Source organism: Callithrix jacchus, chromosome 1 (genome assembly GCF_049354715.1).
Source record: "Callithrix jacchus isolate 240 chromosome 1, calJac240_pri, whole genome shotgun sequence".
Lineage (NCBI taxonomy): Eukaryota > Metazoa > Chordata > Mammalia > Primates > Cebidae > Callithrix > Callithrix jacchus.
The window spans coordinates 48,950,221-48,972,184 of NC_133502.1; the positions used below are offsets into that span (position 1 = coordinate 48,950,221).

Genomic DNA, 21,964 nt, shown 5'->3' on the forward strand with positions numbered 1-21,964 from the left:
GTGCAGTGGTGCAGTCTTGGCTCACTACAACCTCCACCTCCTGGGTTCAAGCAATTGTACTGTCTCAGCCTCCTGAGTAGCTGGGACTACAGGCGCACACCACCATGCCTGGCTAATTATTTTTTGTATTTTTAGTAGAGCCGAGGTTTCACTGTGTTAACCAGGATAGTGTCAGTCTCCTGACCCTCGTGATCCACCCACCTTGGCCTCCCAAAATGCTGGCATTACAAGCGTGAGCCACCATGCCCCGCCACCACTTAGTTTATTTTAAAGTTGTATTTCTTTTACTTTTCTACAAATATTGACTGAAATCCACTATGTTGCAGAATTTTATTAGGTGCTAGCAAAACAATACAAAGACATTTCCCTCACAGAAATATATATGCTCATAATGTGATACAATTTTTTAAAAAAAGAACTGAGTACATAATTTCAGATGGGGTGAATTTGATAAGGAAAACAACACAGAATAGAGGAAGAGTGACTTTGTGGAGGAGCTAGAGGACCATAGTTAGTTTATATATAGTGTTCAACGAAGTCCTCTTCCTCTATATATAAACTAACAAAAGGTACCTCTACCAAAAGATAGAAGGTACCTTTTGGTGGAGACTGAAGTGCACAAAGCTCTTTATGCCTTGTTTACAAGAAAAACCAAGAATTTTTGAACAAATATGATCACCTATGTTTAGTTTTATTAGATACATTACTTTTTATTAAAACACATTTGTAAACACACATTTAGTTTTATTAACACACTTTATACACAAAGTCAAATGTGGGGAAAGGATTTGTTTTTCCCAATGTGGAATGAAAGAGAATGATGTTCATACAATATGCCTGATGGTTAAAGGAGCCATCATTTCCTTTGTCTCTTTAGTACAGGTCTGTCAGCTCAAGTAGGTAACTACAAATTAATCCCAAATAAATATTCTCTTTTGTCTTTACTTCCACTTTCTTATCCTCCATTCCGGTTTAGGTATCTGAGGTTCTGAAGAGAGGCTCCGGCTGCTTGTTGGGAAATAATGTTGTAACACCTCCGAGAACATTGGCTCAATTTTCTGTCAAGCTGGCACAATTCACACATCTTCAATTTACTTCATTATTTATTGTTTTGTAGAACAGTGACAGGATTCTTGGCTCTGTTAAAAAAAAAAAAAAAAATAGAAAGCTGCTCTCTGCCCCAAGGACATGCAATTTAAGTTAGACAGTTCCGACATAAAACACAATGGCTGGAAACTGGTTCATTTTCAGAGTGAAAACAACTTGAGTTTTCATACTTGTTTGCTGAGGTTGGAAAGTTACTGTGAGATATTTCTTAAAGAAAACAATAGATATGGAGAGACAGAAATGAAGAGATAGGCAGTGTTATCTTTACATCTTTATTGTTTATGTCTCAGACCAACTAGGAACTAAATTTTATCTCTCTAGGTGAAACCCTGGAAACAAAATTCATTATGTAGCCGTAGATGCACAAGAGCATATGTAGATACGGCATTTGCGTATTGTAAGATGTAAAACAATTAAAATAGATTCAGTTAGGTTAAGTCAAATTTAAAGCCAAATGCAACATGAGATTAAATAAATCTCATATTTAGGTGAAATATTTTCCTAGAGAGTATGAAAATTTTATATCTGTCAAATTAGTTATCCTAAAACAATGGAGTAGAAATAATTAAAAACAAAACTGAGACCATAATATTACTATGAAAGAGTAAAACCTGTTAAAAACTCTAGATTTAAAAATAATTGGGGCTAAGAATACAAATACCTCTGTATTATAATGAGCTGATTTATGCATACTAAATCTATATATTTGCATATATCTTTGCAACATGTATCTTTGCAAAGAAGTGAAAGAGAGATTCTTCAGAGAAGAAATGATTTTCAATAATAAGTTGCTCCACAAATTTTCACCGATGAAAGCCAGATTCTCTTGAAATTTTTACAGGGCTGTCTCTATCACAACTGCATATTACTATGTATATTTCACCAAGAAATTTATATCTCACTATGAATTGCTTAAATCAAACAACTGGGCTATTTAGATTGCTTAGCTTTCCAGTGAATAAATGAAGAATGAGTGAATCCTCTTATGAATGAAGTTTGGATGACAGTAATAAAAGATATACCAGTATTTCAGGGTCAGGGTCCTTCAGTAGAGAGCATTTTTTAGGTGCCATTACAGATGTGGCACTGATGAACAAAACAAAATGTTGTGGCATTTGGGCTCCTAAAGAGTAGGAGAGATTAATGGGAAAGAAAGGTTAGAAAAACTCTCAGAAAAAAGTGACTGAATATGAAATTTGTTGACAAATTTTTGTATGCCATCAAAAATGCCATGCCTTTAATTATAAGAAAGGTTTGCCAATGTTTTGGTTATATATTTGTCACTCACCTTTTCAAACTGTCCTAAAGGAAGAGACAGAAAAATGATCACACTAATCTGCCTTACTCAGTTTGGGGCACTAGGAATTAAAACTGTAGAATCTAAAGAGACAGAGAAACAAATAAGTAATTTAATTCCCAAGCTCCCAAAGCTCATATTGTTTCAAATCATTCAGTGGATTTTACTCATTATGCTTATTCCACTGTAAAATTAGATTTACAAAGAAATACATATTTCTTTGTATTTGCTATTGGTCATAAATCTTTAGAACAAGCTTAAATTACAGTTATTTAAATCTATGCTTCATGACCACATTTGAAGGGTTTTTTTCCCCAATACTTAGTTAATATTACATAGACAAATACTTATTAAGATTGATTTTGTTGTGAAGCTAAGTATAGGTTGACTTCAAATTATATTGGGGAGGTATAGTAATGTATAACGCAATGCTGTGCATAGCACTAGATGTATATTTTAGATGTCAGGAATAAATTATGTATTTAGGGGAGTAAAATGATGGTGGTCCTCTATGGCAACAAAAATCAAGTTCAATTATGGCCATCTAGACAGAGCCTAGAAAGATTTCATAATTCAAAAGGAGTTATAAAAGCTACTAAGTAATAAAACATGATAAATTTGGAGTTCTTAACCTATGATTCATCAGCTCCACTAGGTCCGTGGGTCTAGGTGTATTACTTGCAGTTTTCTGTGCTCATTTGCATAATGCTGCAGGGATTTCAATAGATTCCCAAAAGGCACTGAGAGAACAAATAAGGAAATAAAATTTTAAGATTTTGTAAACATCCATTCTATAAAATTTTATTTCAGCATATTTATATTTACATTACTATGGATGTTTTCTAAAATATCCAAATGTTTAGAAATAACAAGATTCCCATAAACAATAAACCACCATATTTGTGATTGGAAAGAGCTTCCACAGGGATGACACACTCTCAACTAACTTCCTTTCTCTCCATGCCTCTCTCCTTCCAGCCTTCCGTCCCTTCCATCTTCCATAATCCTCAAACCAGGGACTATCTTAGGCACAGGCATTTTGTGTCCACTCTTAGATCTATATCACCAGATTTTTTATCTCCCTTTCTTTTCTCAACACGCTCTGTTTACATTTTTAGATTAAATGTACTGACAATGACCCTACAAGTTCTAAAATGTGTTGTCCCTAAATAAATTATTTCTATTTCAAATCTAAGGCTAGCATTACAGATTCCTTTTTTATGTCTTAATGCCATATTTATTTGGTACAGAAGTATCTAGGTTTTATTTTACTTAAATATAGAAGAGGAGGAGAGTGATAAAATAACCTACTTCAGAGAGTTGGTAAGCCAAATACAACTGTTAATATATTTTATATATTCAAATACTTTTGCCTGATACCTCAAATATAGCAAGTCAAAGCAGTATCAATAAATGTCAGCCATTATATGGAAATAGTTAATGGAAGGTGAAAATCTCTGATTCTCACAATAGTCTATTTTGAATCAGTATTATTAACAATACAGTATTTCTGACACATTGAACAAGAATCCTTCTGGAAACTCATCTGGAATTGCCCAGGATAGTGCAACAAAATTCTTGGACTGTTTTGTTATGATACTGAAATATTTATTGTCTCCTTTTAGGTAGTTTAAAGAGAAAAACCTGTCTTTTAACTTACCTCTGGCATTTCTACAATCCGGTCACCTTACAGAGCTTCTGGCAAAATAGCTTCATGAGGCTGCTTTGAGGGCATCTGAATTATGGGGAGAAAGAAAAAAAAAAAAAAAAAAAAAAAAAAAAAAAAAAAACAGAATATCAGAGCCAGGTAGAGGAATCTGTGGCATGAGGACCGACTGGTACTTTGAGCCAGCTGGAATCGTGACCAGACATCCAGCAGAATGCCATCTGGCCTGGACACCAGGACTTCCCTTGCTGCCTGGGCACTATGGAGTGTCCCTGGGCCCTCTACCTTGTCTGGTCTTCTGGCATCACCTCTCCACTCTAGCCAAAAGCCAGTTCCACATTTGACCTGCTCTGTTTTCCGGCTCTGACTTCTGGATGTGCCCCTGTTGCCATGACTACCAGTCCTTGGTTTTGACTAAGGCTGGCTTCTGGTCACGGCTCCTGCACTCACACACAGTGGCGTGCTCAGTTCTTAGCCTTGGATTCATTTGCAACAGTATCTGTGCACTTGCTTCAGGCCTCTAAGTCAGCTGTAACCTCCTGAGTTTCACCCAAGGTCTCAAAAATGGGCCTGAAGGAGAAATCTTTGACTTGAGTATTTGAGGCTATTTGGATCCTGTCTATGTCTCTCTTTAGTGGATTGTTTTAGAAAATCATTTCATTACTTACCCTTAGTGAAGAATAATTTCCTACCCTAATCTAATATTGCTCAAAACCATAAGTAAACTAATCTTTCCAGTGTGTATTTGCTCTTCCATGAAGGATGCAAATGTTAGTCTAAAAAAAAACTCAATAATTAAATTTAAAAATAATATGGAGCTCATACAATGGGAAAGCACATGCAGAGGACCGCAGAGGATATAAGATAACCAGATTAAAAAATAGACTACATGACTACATCAGGTGCCACGGAGATATATTACAAAATCATATCATAGGAAAAGCAAAGCAAGTTAATAAGTCACAGAAACAATACATAATGGAGGTATCAAGGAAGTCCTCTTTGTTCAGGAAGAATTTGAGATGGCCCGTCATGAACTAACAGGATTTGGTCAGAAAGTTGGGCAATATGTGTACCTGATAGGGTAAGAAAACAATAAGGGAAAAAGCATAGGTTTAGTTAAATATGGAATGTTCTTAGCCTTCTGGTCGGGTGCAGTGTGGCTCACTCCTGTAATCCCAGCACTTTGGGAGGCGGAGGTGGGTGGATCACCTGAGGTCAGGAGTTCAAGACCAGCCTTTCCAATATGGTGAGACCCTGTCTATATTAAAAATACAAAAATTAGGTGGGTGTGGTGGTGGGCCCCTGTCATTCCAGCTACTTGGGAGGCTGAGGCAGGAGAATTGTTTGAACCTGGGAGGTGGAAGTTGTAGTGAGCCAAGATTGCACCTCTGCCTTCTGGCAGGAGCGACAGGAGTGACACTCCAACTTAAAAAAGTAAAGAAAGAAATATCCTTAGCATTCTAGTTTGGCAAAATGATATTATTGGTATAGGAAATTAATAAGAGTACAATGTTGACTGTTAAGCCAGGTTTTTTTCACTGAGGGCTTCAAAGTTTGTATAAACAGACTACCTTTTATTATGTAGGGATGGCAGGATAGGTGTGTCCATAGAGTGGACACATACAAGCTAAAAATGTTTAAACTATGAATGTTTCTCTAAGGAGTTTATTGTCCATGGAGAATATAGATCTTAGTTTAAAGGAGAAATAAGTCACATTTTCCTTTTTTAGAAAATAAGCTGTGAATTTTTGTCTTGAATTCATGTAAGTTTCTAGGATTCATACTGTTGCAAGTAAGCTGTTGTCTACAGTGCTTTCTAAACTTAATTATGTATCAGAATCATGTGAACAACTCCTTAATCCTCATTCATATTCATTAGTATTGGGTGAGGTGTTTGAATATTTGTTTTGAACAAAAAAGGCACATTGCTGTTTGGGAAGAGATGTGAAAATTGCTGATTATGATACAAGAGTGTCCATGTTCAACCTCCAGCTTTCCTGGAAGTCATAACAAACTGCTATTAATGCTCTCTTAACCTGATGACATTGCTATAAGCTATTTTAAGGAAAACTAATAAAGTGAGTGTCTTATTTGTACATATCCCAAGACAGATAAATTTATACAGAGTGTAAATAGCATAATTATTTAAGTAGTCAGGCAAATTTTTCAGAAGAGAATTTCAATAAAATGAATCTTGGATATGATTGGAAATACTTTTCTTATTTGTTAGATAGAAACTATTGTAGGCCAATTGATATATATCACACTTTGTATATGGCTAAAGGGCAAGTACACTTATCCCATAGTGGTCTGGCAGGCTGGTTTCAGTGTGTCCTGCTAGCAGAATTCTAGTTAAAAGTCTGTAGTTCCTTTTTTATCTTCCTCCAAGCTCCATGATGCTCAGCCAAGCAAGAAGCTCCAATTGCCTTCAAAGATGACTGTTCACTTGAATGAGCACTGTGGGGTGCAGAGGAAGATGAGAGCCTGGCCTTGTGTAAGAAGATTTAACATATGCCTCATTTGAGATCAGGCTCTATCTGAAAAGGATTCCATGAAACCTTCAAGGCATGTATACATCTCTTATTCACAAGAGGAAATTATGAATTACAGAATAAATCTGAGTGAACCTTATATTTGAAAGAGACTTAGGATATTTGGATTTTGAAAAAGTAAAGATTAACTAGAGTAAAGATTAATTTATATATCTAGAATCTCTACATGTGTCTAGTTCACATGTCAGGAGATACCATAGTAATTTACAGGTCATTAGTTTCAAGGTATATGCAGATAAACACATAAAGACATCCATCTCTTTGAAAATATAATTAGTATTATTTTAGAGCATAGGTCACTTTTCTATGTTAGAAAATATATTTATTTCATAGTCATAAAAACCCTCATGTTTATTTCTCAAATCTCTTTTTGTCACTGACTACAAAAGATAATATATGTGTATTCCCTAAGGCCTTCTCAGAAAGTGCTAATTCAGCATTATTTTTCTCTTAGGCTGTCATGTTCTGCCCAGGTTTTTTTGCTCTGATATTTGGAAGAATCCTGCTGCATTTAAGCTGCAGAATAAATATTAATGGTGAAAGGAACTTCTTTTATTTTGCTTTGGATAAACATACACTTTTGATTTTAAGTATCCAGGACATCAATCTTATAAATAGAGTAAATGAGAAATCTGCCCCCAAACACTTGTGAAATATCATGAGCCAATTATCATTAAGTCGACAACCTAAACATGACAATTTACTTGTATTTTTGTTTATCTCCCCTTACATCAAGTAGGCTGTGTTACGATTCTCCTATAGAGACTATTTTTTCATCCCCTTAATTGGGAAAGAAGTAAGACAATGTGTTATTGAGTTGTCATTTACATATCTACACCGTTATTTCTTTTTAAAATTATAAGGGAACTCTTGTTATTGCATAGTTATAGAAAATAATACAGACAACTAGAAATCTATGATAGAAGTGTTTCAATACAAAAATATTAAGTCTTATCTACTCATTCACTTTCTTATGATTTTAATTACCAATTATCTTATAACATACCATGTTTTAAAACTGAAATATTCAGGCCTTACTTTCTTGTCTTCTCTTATTTGCCCTGAACGGGAGTTATTAACTATGAATAAAACAGACCAGAACCCTACACCACCAACTCTTTATGTTACCCATTCTTCCTTCATTTGCCCATCCATCCTTTCCCCACATAGTTCTTCAAATCTTTCTGAGAATCTGCTCCATGATGGTTTTTACGTTGGATACTGGATATTCAATGTCTTGGACAATTAATATAAATAGGAAGAATTGTTTAGCTGTTTGATATTTAAGTTTTATTTTTTATACTGATTTTGAATCATTCATATGACATTTTATTTTGAGACAGTTTAACTCTTACTGCCCAGGCTGGAGTGCAGTGATGCGATCTTGGCTCACTGCAACCGCCACCTCCTGGGTTCAAGTGATTCTCCTGCCTCAGTCTCTCAAGTATCTGGGATTACAGACGTGTGCCACCACTCCCGGATAATTTTTTATTTTTAGTAGTGATGGGGTTTCTCCATGTTGGTCAGGCTGGTCTTGAACTCCCGACCTTAGGTGATCTGCCCACCTTGGCCTCCCAAAGTGCTAGTATTACGGGCGTGAGCCACTGAGCCCAGCCTTATGTGACATTCTTTATGTTCTCATCTTTTATATGCTTGACATTTTCTTTCAATGTTGCCAGCTACACTGAAGCAATCAAAGTTACTGAGTCTTTCTTATCCTCACTTCCTAACACACACACACACATACACAGGTACTCACAAACAATAATTTTTCATGATGTCACAACTTCAAACAAATGTAACACTGAGAATCTGAGTATGTCACAATATTAAACTGTGGGAAAGTCAGCCTAAGTTATTTTATTGGTTTCTTTGAGTGATGATTTTGTAAAGCATGGATATGTTAATGAAGGCCCAAAGGCTATGATATTATAACTCCAGAACTTTATGATTATACATACAAATTGACTAGAAAATGCAGTTTCTTTAAAGTTTACTCTTCACTCTTTATCAGTAGCATATTTAAAGGTTCGTCATATAGTTCCATTGCTCCACATATAGGCTTTGTCTTCCTGTTTCAGATTGTTTATCTGTGCTTGTGTTTATGGTTTATGATCAACCTAATTTTACATATGTGCCGATAAAATTTTGTGAATTTATCCATATATTATTTCCAACTTTTCATTGGATTAGCAGCAAATTATGGTCTAAGGATTGATTCAAATATGATTTCATGGTCTAATCCAGATAAACAAGGGCATACCTCAGGGGACCTCTCAGTGGTAAAGCAATTTTAATTAGTAAATTATCCTGAAGCTGCACATTGAAAGCAACTATTACTCAGCAAACAATATTGGTGCTGCCAGTCAGAGTTCTCATTCACAGCTTGTGAAAAGACAGGATGCTTTGGGGAAGAGCTGATGAGGGGTAAGGAGAAGTGTCACTTAAAGTTAGCAAAGATCAAAGTGAAGGACACTCATCCTCCTAGCACTAGAACTCATATCAGAGTGTCAGGTTTCTGAATTATCTCAATTCTGCAGTTCTAGCAAGGGAAAGGAAAATACTCAGCTAACTTTCTATAAGAAATAAGATTCGTCATCATGATATTCTTAGTTAATAAAGGAAACAGGAAATGGCAGCATAATAATGGCTGTTGGCTAAACTAGCATGTCACCAAATCAAAATTCTTAAAAAGAAAATGAAATGTAAAGATTCATACCTGGGATTTATTATTTTAACTCATTTGTTTCCAAATATCAAATTGTTAAATTATGATATTTAAACTGATATCCTCACTTCTACTTTCTTTCTGTATTCCTTATGAATTATGTTTTAGATTTCAGTAATTCATAATGTACTACTAATAGTACATTGTAAATAATAAGTTGCTAGATGCTTTTCCAGAAGCATCACTAGAATATTTGTATTGTGTAACCTTAAAACTACTGCTCCACTTACAAATTGAAAATTAAAGAAAAACATCAACCAAAAATGTTTGATTTTTACTGCAAAGAAGTTTTAATAAAATTATTAACATTGATTTGGGCATTTGAAATCAGATATATGAGTAGACTGGCCACTATAATCAGTTGGACACATCAGTAATCAGTTGCTAAACATACCTCTTCCTTCATATTCTCAGGGGACCTTATCTACTGCGGCCTTATTACTCAGACAGTGCAGGGATTCATTATAAGGTCAATGATGACAAAAATGAAAACTCAAGGTAAAAACTGTTGAAAAATATCAATACCATGTAATGTGAGTGGTCAGAACAGCTCTTCCTTCTGCAGGTGAGTGAGAGCTGTTGCTGAGGCATTTAGAAAAAAATAAATGGTCTCACATTTCCACAGAAATTTCATGAGGCTGGAAGACATCTTTTCCTCCAGTATCCTTCTTCAGTGCCTCAAGTTCTAGCAGGTTATGATTCACTTGACTGTGTTGTGGTATTTTATCACATGCAACTCAGGGAAAAGATGGAGAGAGAAGGAGAAGGATTTTAGGCATTCGTTTGGCTCCAAACATTGGAAAGACTTAAATACTTACCACTTTCAGGTAGTGTAGCTTAGAATTCACCAGCAGTAAATAAGCTTATTTCAGTGCCATGCAAAGCAATGACACCTTAAATAGTGTCATCTTCGACTCTGCTGTTACTTGTTATACTTCACTTGTTTTGGCCACTTGTACATGCAGTAGTCCTAGCTAAAAATAGACTAACACACACACACACACACACACACACACACACACACACACGCACCCCAAATTAGCTCACCTTTGTGACAAAAGTCACATGACATTTTTCATGATTTAATGGGTGGCATTAAATTGAGAACAGAAGATATAGAGAATTAAGAGATCCGGGAAGGAGGTTGAATAGGCAGAAGCAATAACAGAAAAAAAAAATGTTTAAAAAGTCTTTCAGGGAAAATGCAGCAGGATTCATGTCCCCTAAAACTAGAGAAGAAAATTAAAACCTGTTAAAGACTAAGCAAACCTCTTCTCTGCTTTTTCTACCAAGTACACATACACACACACAACTTAAGTGGAGGGATAAACCACATTAAACTGCATCTGGTTTCAAATGTTCCAAGGCCTATTTTAGCAGTTGTTTTTCTGTAAGTTATTCTGACTTGGAGCAGTGGTCCTCCCCAAGGATGTAAAATGTGGTGAGACTTATTATCAAGTCTGATGAGTCTAATGGTGTTTTACCTCTTTTTGGATGACTAGTGCATGCACAAAATAAGCCTTTGAGACAAATTCTATGATTCAGTCAATACTTATTGAGCTCTGTTCTAAGGCTAGGGATACATTTATATATTTGACAGTGAAACAAACATGACCTTGTCTACATGGTGCTTATAAACTAATGGAAGAGGACTCAATTTTCTATTGCATTGGACATTTAATATATTTCGTTAGTATTATTATTTCTTTAATGTGGGTTAATTTTCTCATCATAATTTGGGCTTTGCTTTTTGTTGGTGTGTTTTGTTGTTTTCTTTTGTGCAAATGGAGAAAGTACATGCAAATAAGCAAGGGATTTGGTCCTGGCAGTTGCACCCACAAAATATGACTTGGAGTAGGCTAGTTTTTATACATCTTGAAGTACAATTTGTCCTTTGCAAAAAGAAGATACCAATTTTTAAGTCATAATTTGATTAATACAATCTGAAGCATAAGACATCTAATGTAGTCACCAGAAAACAATAAATGCTTTAAAAATGTTTGTTCTGATCTTTTCCTCCTCTTAAATATAAACATAGTATTTCAACAGATAGGAGAAGTCATAGATTGCAAAGTACAATGTACCATCCAGAAAATAATTCTAACAATTAAATTACAACATCATACTTACTTAGCCCATTGATTACGTGGCACATTCTGAATCCAGAATGTATGGAGACATGTTTAAGAAAACATTGTGAATAAACAAATGAGTGTTTAAATTGTGTTTGTAAGAAATAACGATTTTGGCATTTTAAATTTGAAGATAACTCATGTTAATGCTATAGAGAAAAGATAAAATTGATTACTATATGTACATACATTCATGAAAGTATTGAGGAAGGACATAAAAAGTAAATTAACCAATAAATGATCATGACTAAACATTACCCTTAAGAATTGTTTATTCTATAGTTTAAGCAATAGCCTGCAACAGACACATAAATAATCTTTAAAAGCTAAAGGTACCTCTTAATCTAAAATAAATGTGTTTTTATTTCAACTGGGGAAATTAGAAGAGATGTAAGAATTACTTACAAATTAAACATAACTCAAAGTAATAGTGTTTCTGATTATTGTATACATTATTTCCACTCAACACAAAAAATTCAAACAACCAAAAGCTAACAAAAGCAAGGTTTTACTAATACAATTAGGGAATTGATTTCAGGACCCCAGCAGATGCCAAAATCTTCAGATGTTTTAGTCCCTGATAGAAAATGGCATTGTTGGCAGGGCCCAGTGGCTCACACCTGTAATCCCAGCTCTTTGGGAGGCTCAGGTGGGTGGTTAACAAGGTCAAAACTTCAAGACCATCCTGGCCAACATGGTGAAACCTCATCTTTACTAAAAATATAAGAATTAGCTGGATGTCGTGGCATATGCCTGAGGTTAGAGCTACTATGGAGGCTGAGGGAGGAGAATTGCTTGAACCTGGGAGGTGGAGGTTACAGTGAGCCAAGATTACACCACTGCACTCCAGCCTGGCAACAGCAAGATTTCATCTCAAAAATAAATAAATAAATAAATAATAAGAGAAAATGGCATTGTTTTTGCATATAACCTAGGCACATCCTCCTATATTTTTTAAATCATCTCTAGATTTTGTATACCAGGAAAATTTAAATGCTATGTAAGTAGTTGTTACACTGTATTTTTATCTTTCATGTCATTTTTGAAAGCAATTTTATTTTCTGAATTTTCAACCTGCAGTTGGTTAAGTCTGAGGATGTAGAACCCTGGAACACAGAAGGCCGACTGGACTGTAGATTTCTTTGATGGGCGGGGTCTGAAAAAGTAATCATTAGGCTAATAATGCACATTGTAATAAACAGGTAATTCTTGTTAGTGCTGATGCTTTACACCCATAAATATGCACAGGAGTGCAGGATGCCGTTCCCTGTTCCATCGGCTGGAGGGGCTATTATGACATCTATTTCCTTGAGTTCTTAAGATATAATTCACATATGCACATACACTCACACCCATCATTCATTCAGATTTGCTGGATTCCAAAGAATAGCTTCAATACTGGCTTTCCAATTTTTGTAAATTACTGCACAGAGAATGAGAAGTTTGCTTAAAGTCACATTTGGAGTCAGAAATAGCATTGATGTTAACTGGCAGCAACTATGTTTGTGACGTAATCTAGGCCACCAAGGAGCTCCTTGCCTGCCAGTCTCTTTGTTCTCCATTTGGCATTCTTCCTGAAATACTTGAGATCATAGCAATGAAGAGACTCCCATATGATTAAGCGACTTTGTGTTCAGGTGGCCAGATGCCAGGCACCTCCCTTTTATTCGTATTAGCCTTCACCTAGAAACCACAGATGCTGTGGTGACTCAGGGAGAAATGTTTACAGTAGGAGAGACTAAGAATGAGCTTCCTGGGAGCTAAAGTGGTGCCACACACAGGAGCTGAGACTTCCATAACTTGTCTGGAACTGGAGTAGAAACTCATGTAATTGGCTGTAATGTTTTAGATCCACGGATCTCTATATACCTCATTTTGGACCCTGAGCCATGCTAATGAATTCTGATACAGATTGCCTGGTGGCCTAGGCAAATAGGTGTAATTAAAATGTACATAGGCTTTTGTCTGAGGAACCTCATTTCTGTTGTTTTCTTTTCCTTGTTCCTTTTGCTCTGAGACTTGCTCTTCTGCTTCGAGAGCTATTTCTGCTTTATACTCTTTTTCAAAAGTTCAAATGCTCTCATTTCCTTCTGGGGATTTAAGAAAGAAATAGCAAGCATCTTGGAATTCACCAGGTAAATACCCAAATCTTTCATTTGGTTTCCTCTTTCTGTATAAAGAGAGATCAACAGTGTACCTAGCTCATCATAAAATTTCAAACTTGGAATTTTATAAATATCCCTCTACTTGTCAGAATATTCTCTAGTGAATATAAAGGACTTTCCCAGGAGTATTAACTCTTAGCAGTTCCCTTTTCAAAAGACATCTTAACCACCCTCCCCACCCTCATGGCGCCCAATGCTCTTAAGGAACATGTATACCTTTAAATGTGTGCAACATGCCTAGAAGGCATCACTTTCACAGCTGGAGAATGACTCTTATTAAAGAAAGAAAAGAAAAGAAATAATTAGCTTTCAGAGGAAAACTGCAGATTTTTTTCTCCTTTATGAGAGAACAAATTTGTTTTCAAAGAGTAACCTGAATGAGAAGAAAAGGAAACTTTTCTAATTAGAATGTAATTCCAGAAACCTCTGATGGTGTCTTAACTCTACTGAATTTGGAAATTGCAAGCCTTCTCTGTTAATTAACTCAGTTCACTAACATTGGGATGGACAGGGTTCCTCAATGCTAAGCTTGAGTGCTACACTTTGAAAGCAGTAGTAGGTCAGTGGTGCTTCCACCAGTGCTTGTGCACACACTGGCTTTGTTAGAAGCAGGCTCAGCCAAGAACGTGGCCTGCTGACAAGCATTTTGCTTTGGTTTTGCTTTTTTTTTTTTTTTTGCTTTTCCTTTTAAAATATTTCATTTGTTTTGCCAACATGCCTGCTTTTCTGGCACACCTGCTTTCTTCTTCAGATAGTGTTAGTTCTCTCAGAATCAATTGCGAGCAGCTTGCAACCAAATGCCTGATTAAAAAGTTAGCAGACCTTGAGTGCAATTACTTCGGCTCTATAGCACTCTGGCATTAAACCCTGTGTTAATTGTTTTCCATTTTTGTAACGATCCTTATAATAGGATAAAAACAGGAGAGATCATTTCTTGTAGTTAAAACAGCAGAAAGTGAAGACATTCAGTCTGATTAATCATTGTAATATGACATTAAACACAATTAGGAGTAAATACATTTTAGGATGTTTTTTGATTCCAGCTAAAGACGTCATTCTTGCTATGTCAAAATGTACCTACAAATTACCATAGCAACAAATTATTCATCGACAAAGCTTAAGAAATAACTTGTACAATTATAATTTTGGGGATTTTAATATTGTCTGAGCCTTATGTGTCTTAACACTTTTTATAATTATATATTCCCTTGATAAATCATTTTACAGAGTACATTTAATTCATACATTATAATTTTTAAAATATATTTAAACTAAATATTTTAAAGGATTGACTTTATATGAAGAAAAAGCACATTAAAAAGATTATGTGGAAAAGTATTCTAGCCAAAATTGCCTTTTTCAGCATTTCATTGCATTGAATAGTCCTTAATGGTAAGAATTTTAAATAATAAAATTCTTAATATTTAAATATTTTCCTCATGTGAGAATAAAGAAATGCTGGAAAGCACTTTCCTCCTTTCTAGTCCTGATTCGATACAGATCTTTTGGGCCTTATTTTATTTTACTCATGATCAGAAACAGAGTTTTACCGTTTGTCAGACAGTACTCACTCTTAAATACTGGTTTTCGTGGTTGAAATGCAGGCTGTGATTCTTTATTTTCTTTTACAATTTTTGTTGTTGTTGTTGTTCTGTAATTCCCAGAAAAGAAGACATTCTGAGCAGGAATGCAATTGTTGAAAACCCTTCAGGATTTAATTGGTAGGAAAATCCTTTGAGACAATCAACACTTCTACAGAATCAAAGCGAATCAAATTATTATTAATAATTTTAATAATAAAATTATTTTAAAAATGCCACAGGGTGTGGTGGCTCACCCCTGTAATCCTAGCACTTTGGAAGGCCAAGGTGGGTGGATTGCTTGAGCTCAGGAGTTAAGAGACCAGCCTGGGCAACACAGCAAAACCCTGTCTCTACCAAAAAAAAAAAGCCCAAAAATTAGCTGGGTATGGTGGCATGTGCCTTAGTCCCAGCTACAGGGAGGCTAAAGTGGGATGATTGCTTGAGCTCAGGAGGTCCAGGCTGCATGAGCTGAGATTGTGCCACTGCACTCCAGCTTGGGTTACAGTGAGAGAGTCTGTCTCAAAAATATCAAAAAACAAAAACAAAGAAAAGCTTATCTGTTTGTTTTTTTTTTCTCTATGTCAACTCAAATGAATTTTCAGTATTTTATTTTTTAATTTTTAATTTTTATGGGTACATAGTAAGAATATATAGGGTACATGAGATTTCGATACAGGCGTACAATGTGTAATAATCACATCAGAGTAAATAGGACTTCCTCACCTTAAATATTTATCCTTTATTTGTGTTACAAATGATCCAAATATACTCTTACAGTAATTCTAAAATATACAATAAATTATTGTTGACTGTAGTCACCCTGTTGTGCTATGAAATACTAGATTATATTCATTTTTTCTAACTATATTTTTGTACCCATAAACTATCCCCATGTCTCCTCCTCAACTACTACCATTCCCAGCTTCTGGTAACCATTCTTCTACTCTATCTCCATGAGTTCTAATGTTTTGATTTTTAGCTCCCACAGACAAGTGAAAACATTGGAAGTTTGTATTTCTGTGCCTGGCTTATTTCACTTAACACAATAACCTCCAGTTCCATCCATGTTGTTGCAAGTGATGGGATCTTATTCTTTTTTATCTGAATAATACTCCATTATGTATATGTACCACATTTTCTTTACCCATTTTTGTGCTAATGAACCTTAAGGTTGATTCCAGATCCTGGCTATTGTGAATAGAGTGTAGACATATCTTTGATATATTGATTGTCTTTCTTTTGGGTATATACCTAGCAGAGGGATTGCTGGATCATATGGTTGCTCTACTTTTACTTTTTTGAGGGACCTCCAAACTGTTCTTCATAGTAATTGTACTAATTTACAATCCCACCAACAGTATATGAGTGTTCCTTGTTCTCTACAACCTTGCCAACATTTGCTATGGCCTTGTGGAAAAGTGCCATTTTAACTGGGGTGAGTTGATATCTCATTGAAGTTTTGATGTGCATTTCTCTGATTGATCAGTGATATTGAGCACCTTTTCATTTACCTGTTTGCCTCATGTATGTCTTCTTCTTCTTCTTTTTTTTGAGATGGAGTTTTGCTCTTGTTACTCAAAAAACAAAAACAAAGTGCAATGGAGCAATCCTGGCTCACCGCAACCTCCGCCTCCTGGGTTCAAGCAATTCTCCTGCCTAAGCCTCCTGAGTAGCTGGGATTACAGGTCTGTGCCACCATGCCCAGCTAATTTTTTGTATTTTTTTTTTTTTTTTTTTTAGTAGACACGAGGTTTCACCATGTTGACCAGGATGGTCTCGATCTCTTGACCTCGTGATCCACCTACCTCAGCCTCCCAAAGTGCTGGGATTATAGGCTTGAGCCATCGCGCCCGGCCGTATGGCTTCTTTTGAGAAATGTCTATTCAGATCTTTTGACCATTTTCCAATTAAATTAATAAGGTTTTATCCCCCTATTGACTTGTTTGAGCTCCTTATATATTCTGGTTATTAATCCCTTGTCAGATGGATTGTTTGCCAATATTTTCTCTCATTCAGCAGATTATCTCTTCACTTTGTTATCTATTTCCTTTTCTGTGAAGAAGTTTTTTAACTTGATGTGATCTCATTTGTCTATTTTTGCTTTGGTTGTCTGTGCTCTAGGGTATTATGAAGAAATTTTTGCCCATACCACTGTCCAGGAGAATTTCCTCAGTGTTTTATTAATTAGTTTCATGGTTTGGGGTCTTAGATTTAAGTCTTTAATCCATTTTTATTTAATGTTTTTATATAGCAAGAGACAGAAATCTAGTTATATTCTTCTGCATTTGGATATCCAGTTTTCATGGCAACTTTTAATGAAAAGACTATCCTTTCCCTCAAGGTATATTCTTGATACCTTTGTCAAAAATGAGTTCACTGTGGATATATGGATTTGTGTCTCGATTTTGTTTCTCCATTTGTTCTCTATTCTGTTCCATTGGTATATGTGTCTGTTTTCATACCAGTACTGTGCTATTTCAGTTACTATAGCTTTCTAGTATAATTTGAAGTCAGATAATGTGATTCCTCCAGTTTTGTTGTTTTTGCTCAGGATTGGTTTGGGTCATTTGTGGTTCCATATAAATTTTAGGACTTTTTAGAATCTTTTTTTGTGTGCGTGAAGAATGTCACTGGATTTTGTTTTTTAGAGATTGCACTGACTCTGGAGATTACTCTAGGTAGTATGTACATTTTAACAATATTGATTTCTCCAATTCAGGAACATAGAATATCTTTCCTCTTTATGTGTCATCTTCAACTGCTTTTATCAATGTTTTAAAGTTTTCATTGAAGAGGTCTTTCAATTCATTGGTTAAGTTAAATCCTAGGTATTTTATTTTATTTGTGGCTATTGTAAATGGGATTATTTCTTGATTATTTTTCAGATTGTTTGCTCTTGGCATAAATAAATGATGCTGATTTTTATGTGTTACTTTTGTATCCTATTTTACTGAGTGTAAAACTGGCCTCATAGAATGAGTTTGGAAGCATTCCTTTCTCATCTATTTTTTGGAATAGTTTCAGTAGGATTGGTATTAGTTCTTTAAATAAATGTTTGGTAAAAATCCAATGGTTAAGTCATTGGATCTTAGGCTTTTCTTTGCTGCAAGACTTTTTATTACTTTATTACAGTTTTGTTCTCGTTACTTGTTATTGGTATATTCAGATTTTGGATTTCTTCACGGTTCAATCTCAGTAGGTTGTGTGTCTGGAAAGTTACCCATTTCCTCTAGGTTTTCCAATCTATTGCACATAGTTGCTAATCTTAGCCTTTATGATCCTTTGATTCTGTCATATCAGTGGTGATCTCTCCTTTTTCATCTCTAATTTATTGATTTGAGTTTTCTCTCTTTTCTTTTTGGTCTGGCTAAAGGTTTGTGGATTTTATTTCTTCAAAAAACATTTGTTTTGTTTCATTTATCTATTGTATTTTTGTCATTTATTTTCCTCTGACATTTATTCCTTTTTTTCTTCTACTAACTTGGGTTCGGTTTGGTCTTTCTTTTCTTGTTCTCTGAGATACAAGGTTGGGCTGTTTACTTGAAGCTTTTCTACTTTTTTGTTGCAGGTACTTATACCTACAAACTTTACTTTTAGTATATATTTTTTTACTTTAAGTATTTTTTGGCTGTATTCCACAGGTTTTGGTATATTGTGTTTCCATAATTATTTGTTTCAAGAACATAAAAAATTTTCTTCTTAATTTCTTTACTCTTCCTCGGTCATTCAGGCATATATTATTTAATTTTCATGTATGTGTATAGTTTCCAAAATTCCAGTTGTTATTGATTTCTAGTTTAATTCTATTGTGGCCAGAAAAGATACTTGATATAATTAGAATTTTTTTAAATTTTCAATACTTGTCTTGTAGCCTGACATATGTCCTATCCTAGAGAATAATGATGCATGTGCCGAGGAGAATAATGTGTATTCTGTAGCTGTTGGATGAAATATTGTATAATATCTATTAGGCCCATTTGGTGTATAGTGTACATTAAGTCCAATTGTCTATAGTGTACATTAAGTTCAATTTGGTCTATAGGGTATATTAAGTCCATTGCCTGTACTCTTTGTTGATTACCTGTCTGGAGGATCTTTTCAATGTTGAAAGTGGGGAGTTGAAGTCTCTAGCTTCACGTTGAGCAATTTGCATATTAAACCATCCTTATATCCCTGGGATAAATTTATATTTATTAATATAAATTATTGTATTGAGGCCTGTTTCTTTCTTTAGCTATAATAATATTTGTTTTAAAAATCTGGGTGCTCCAGTGCTGAGTATACATATGGACAATTGTAATATCCTCTTGCTGAATTTACCCCTTTATCATTATATAATGATCTTCTGTATCTCTTTTTACAGTTTTTGTCTTTAAATTTATTTTGTCTGATATAAGTATTCCTACTCTGTTCTTTTTTGATTTCCATTTGCATAGAATGTCTTTTCCAATCCCTTTATTTTTAGTCTAGGTATGTCTTTATAGGTGAAGTGTGTTTATTGCAGGCAAAGATCATAGGATCTTATTTTTCCATTCAGCTACTATATGTCTTTTGAATGGACAATTCAATTCATTTATAGTCAATGTTATTTTTGATAAGGAAAGATTTACTCCTGCCATTTGTTTTATGCTGTTTGTTTTGTGGTCTTCTTTCTTTTCTTTCTTCCTTTATTCCTTTTACTAAAGGTGATTTTCTATAGTGGTTTGCTTTTAATTTTTCTGTATCTGTTGTGTGTGTGTTTTTTATTGGAGGTTACTATGAATCTTGTAAATAATATCTTATAGTGCATCATTTTAAACTAATGATAACACTGATTGCCTAAGCAAATAAACAAGCAAGTGAAGAGGAAATGAAAAAACCCTATACTTTAACTTGGTCCTCCTGCTTTTTACCTTTTTGCTGTTTCTATTTATATGGTTTTTTTTTAACATCGATGGCTTGAAATGTGACTGTAGTTATTATTTTTTATCAATTCATCTTCTAGTCTTTCTACTCAAGAAATGAGTAGGTTAAACACCACAAGAACAGTGTCATAAAATTCTGTGCTTTTCTCTTTACTTACTATTAGCAGTGAGTTTTGTACCTTCAGATGATTTTTTATGGCTCATTAACATCCTTTTCTCTCTGATTGAAGAATTCTTTTTAACATTTCTTTTAGGATAGGTCTGGTGTTAATGAAATCCCTTAGCTTTTGTTTTTCTGGAAAACTCTTTATTTGTCCTTCATGTTTGAAGGATATTTTTGTTTGACACACTATTCTAAAAGAGCAGTTGTTAATTTTTCTTCCACACTTCAAATATGTCATGGCGCTCTCTCCTGGCCTATAAGGTTTCCACTGAAAACTCTGCTGCAAGATGTAGACTGCCAGTGGAGCTCCAGTGTATCATTTATTTCTTTTCTCTTGCTGCTTTTAGATCCTTTTTTTATCGTTGGCCTTTGAGAATTTGATTATTAAATGTCTTGAAGTAGTCTTCTTTGAGTTAAATCTGCTTGGTGCTCTGATGTACCTTATTTTAGTTGAATATCCATATGTTTCTCTACGTTAGGGAAGTTTACTGTTATTATCTCTTTGAATAACCTCCACTCACCCCTACTTCCTCTTTAAGACCAATAACTCTTAGATGTGCCCTTTTTAGCCCATTTTTTAGATCTTGTAGGAAAGCTTCGATCTTTTATATTCATTCTTGTTTTATCTCTTCTGACAGTGTATTTTTAAGTAGCCTGTCTTCAAGCTCACTAATTCTTCTGCTTGATCAATTCTACTGTTAAGTGACTCTGACACATTCTTTAGTATGTCAATTGCATTCTGCCTGGTTTTTTTTAATTGTTTCAGACTTTTTGTTAAATATATCTGGTAGGATTCTGAATTTCTTCTCTGTGTCCTTTTGAATTTCATTGACTTTCCTAAAACAGCTATTTTGAATTCTGTGTCTGTAAGGTCAAATATCTCTGTCTCTCTAGGATTGATTCCTGGTGCCTTCTTTAGTTTTTTCAGTGAGGTCATATTTTCTTGGATAATCCTGATACTTGTGAATGTTTGTCGATGTCTGGGCATCGAAAAGTTGGTATTTATTGTAGTCTTCACAGTCTGGGCTTTTTTGTACCTATCCTTCTTGGAAAGGCTTTCCAGGTATTCAAAGAGACTTGGGTGTTGCGATTTAAGATTTGATCATTGCAGCTGTATCTGCATCAGGGGGCACCCAAGGTCAGTAACACTGTGGCTCTTGCTGACTTTTGAAGGTACCACCTTGGTGGTCTTGGATAAGATCCAGAAGAATTCTCTGGATCACCAGGCAGAAAACCTTGTTCTCTTCTCTCACTTTCTCCTGAACAGATGGAGTCTCTCTCTCTCTGTGCTGAGCTGCTTGGAGCTGGAGGAGGGGTGACTCAAGCATCCCTGTGGCCATTTCACAACTGTGAATATGCTGGTTCAGACCTGAAGCCGGCATAGCACTAGGTCTCACTGCCCCGCCCTCCAGCTTGTGGTAACCACTGCCTGGATACCACCTATGTTTGTCCAAGGCCCTAGCACTGTACGGTCAGCAGATGGCAAAGCCAGCTAGGTTGTGTCCTTCCCTTCAGAGCAATGAATTTCTTTGGGCTCCAAGAAGATTCAGAGATGCTGTTTGGGAGCCAGGGTCTGGAAATGAAAACCTTAGGAATCTATCTGGTGCACTGTTTTACTGTGGGTGAGTTGGCTTCCAAGCCAAAAGGCTAGTTTTTCCCACTCT

At 35.2% G+C, this 21,964-nt stretch overlaps 1 protein-coding gene and 1 long non-coding RNA gene across 8 annotated transcripts in view; one reads left to right on the top strand and one right to left on the bottom strand.

Moving 5' to 3' along the window:
* The window catches only part of PCDH9 (protocadherin 9), a 929,699-nt gene that overhangs the window by 559,309 nt on the left and 348,426 nt on the right, over positions 1–21,964 (top strand). The window lies entirely within an intron of this gene.
* On the bottom strand, positions 315–4,412 carry LOC118147884 (uncharacterized). The gene is made up of 6 exons (XR_004734584.3): positions 4,356–4,412; positions 4,065–4,139; positions 3,037–3,144; positions 2,396–2,487; positions 2,130–2,230; positions 315–1,139 (listed from the first exon to the last, which is right to left on the bottom strand). It is a non-coding gene; the product is annotated as an uncharacterized LOC118147884 (long non-coding RNA).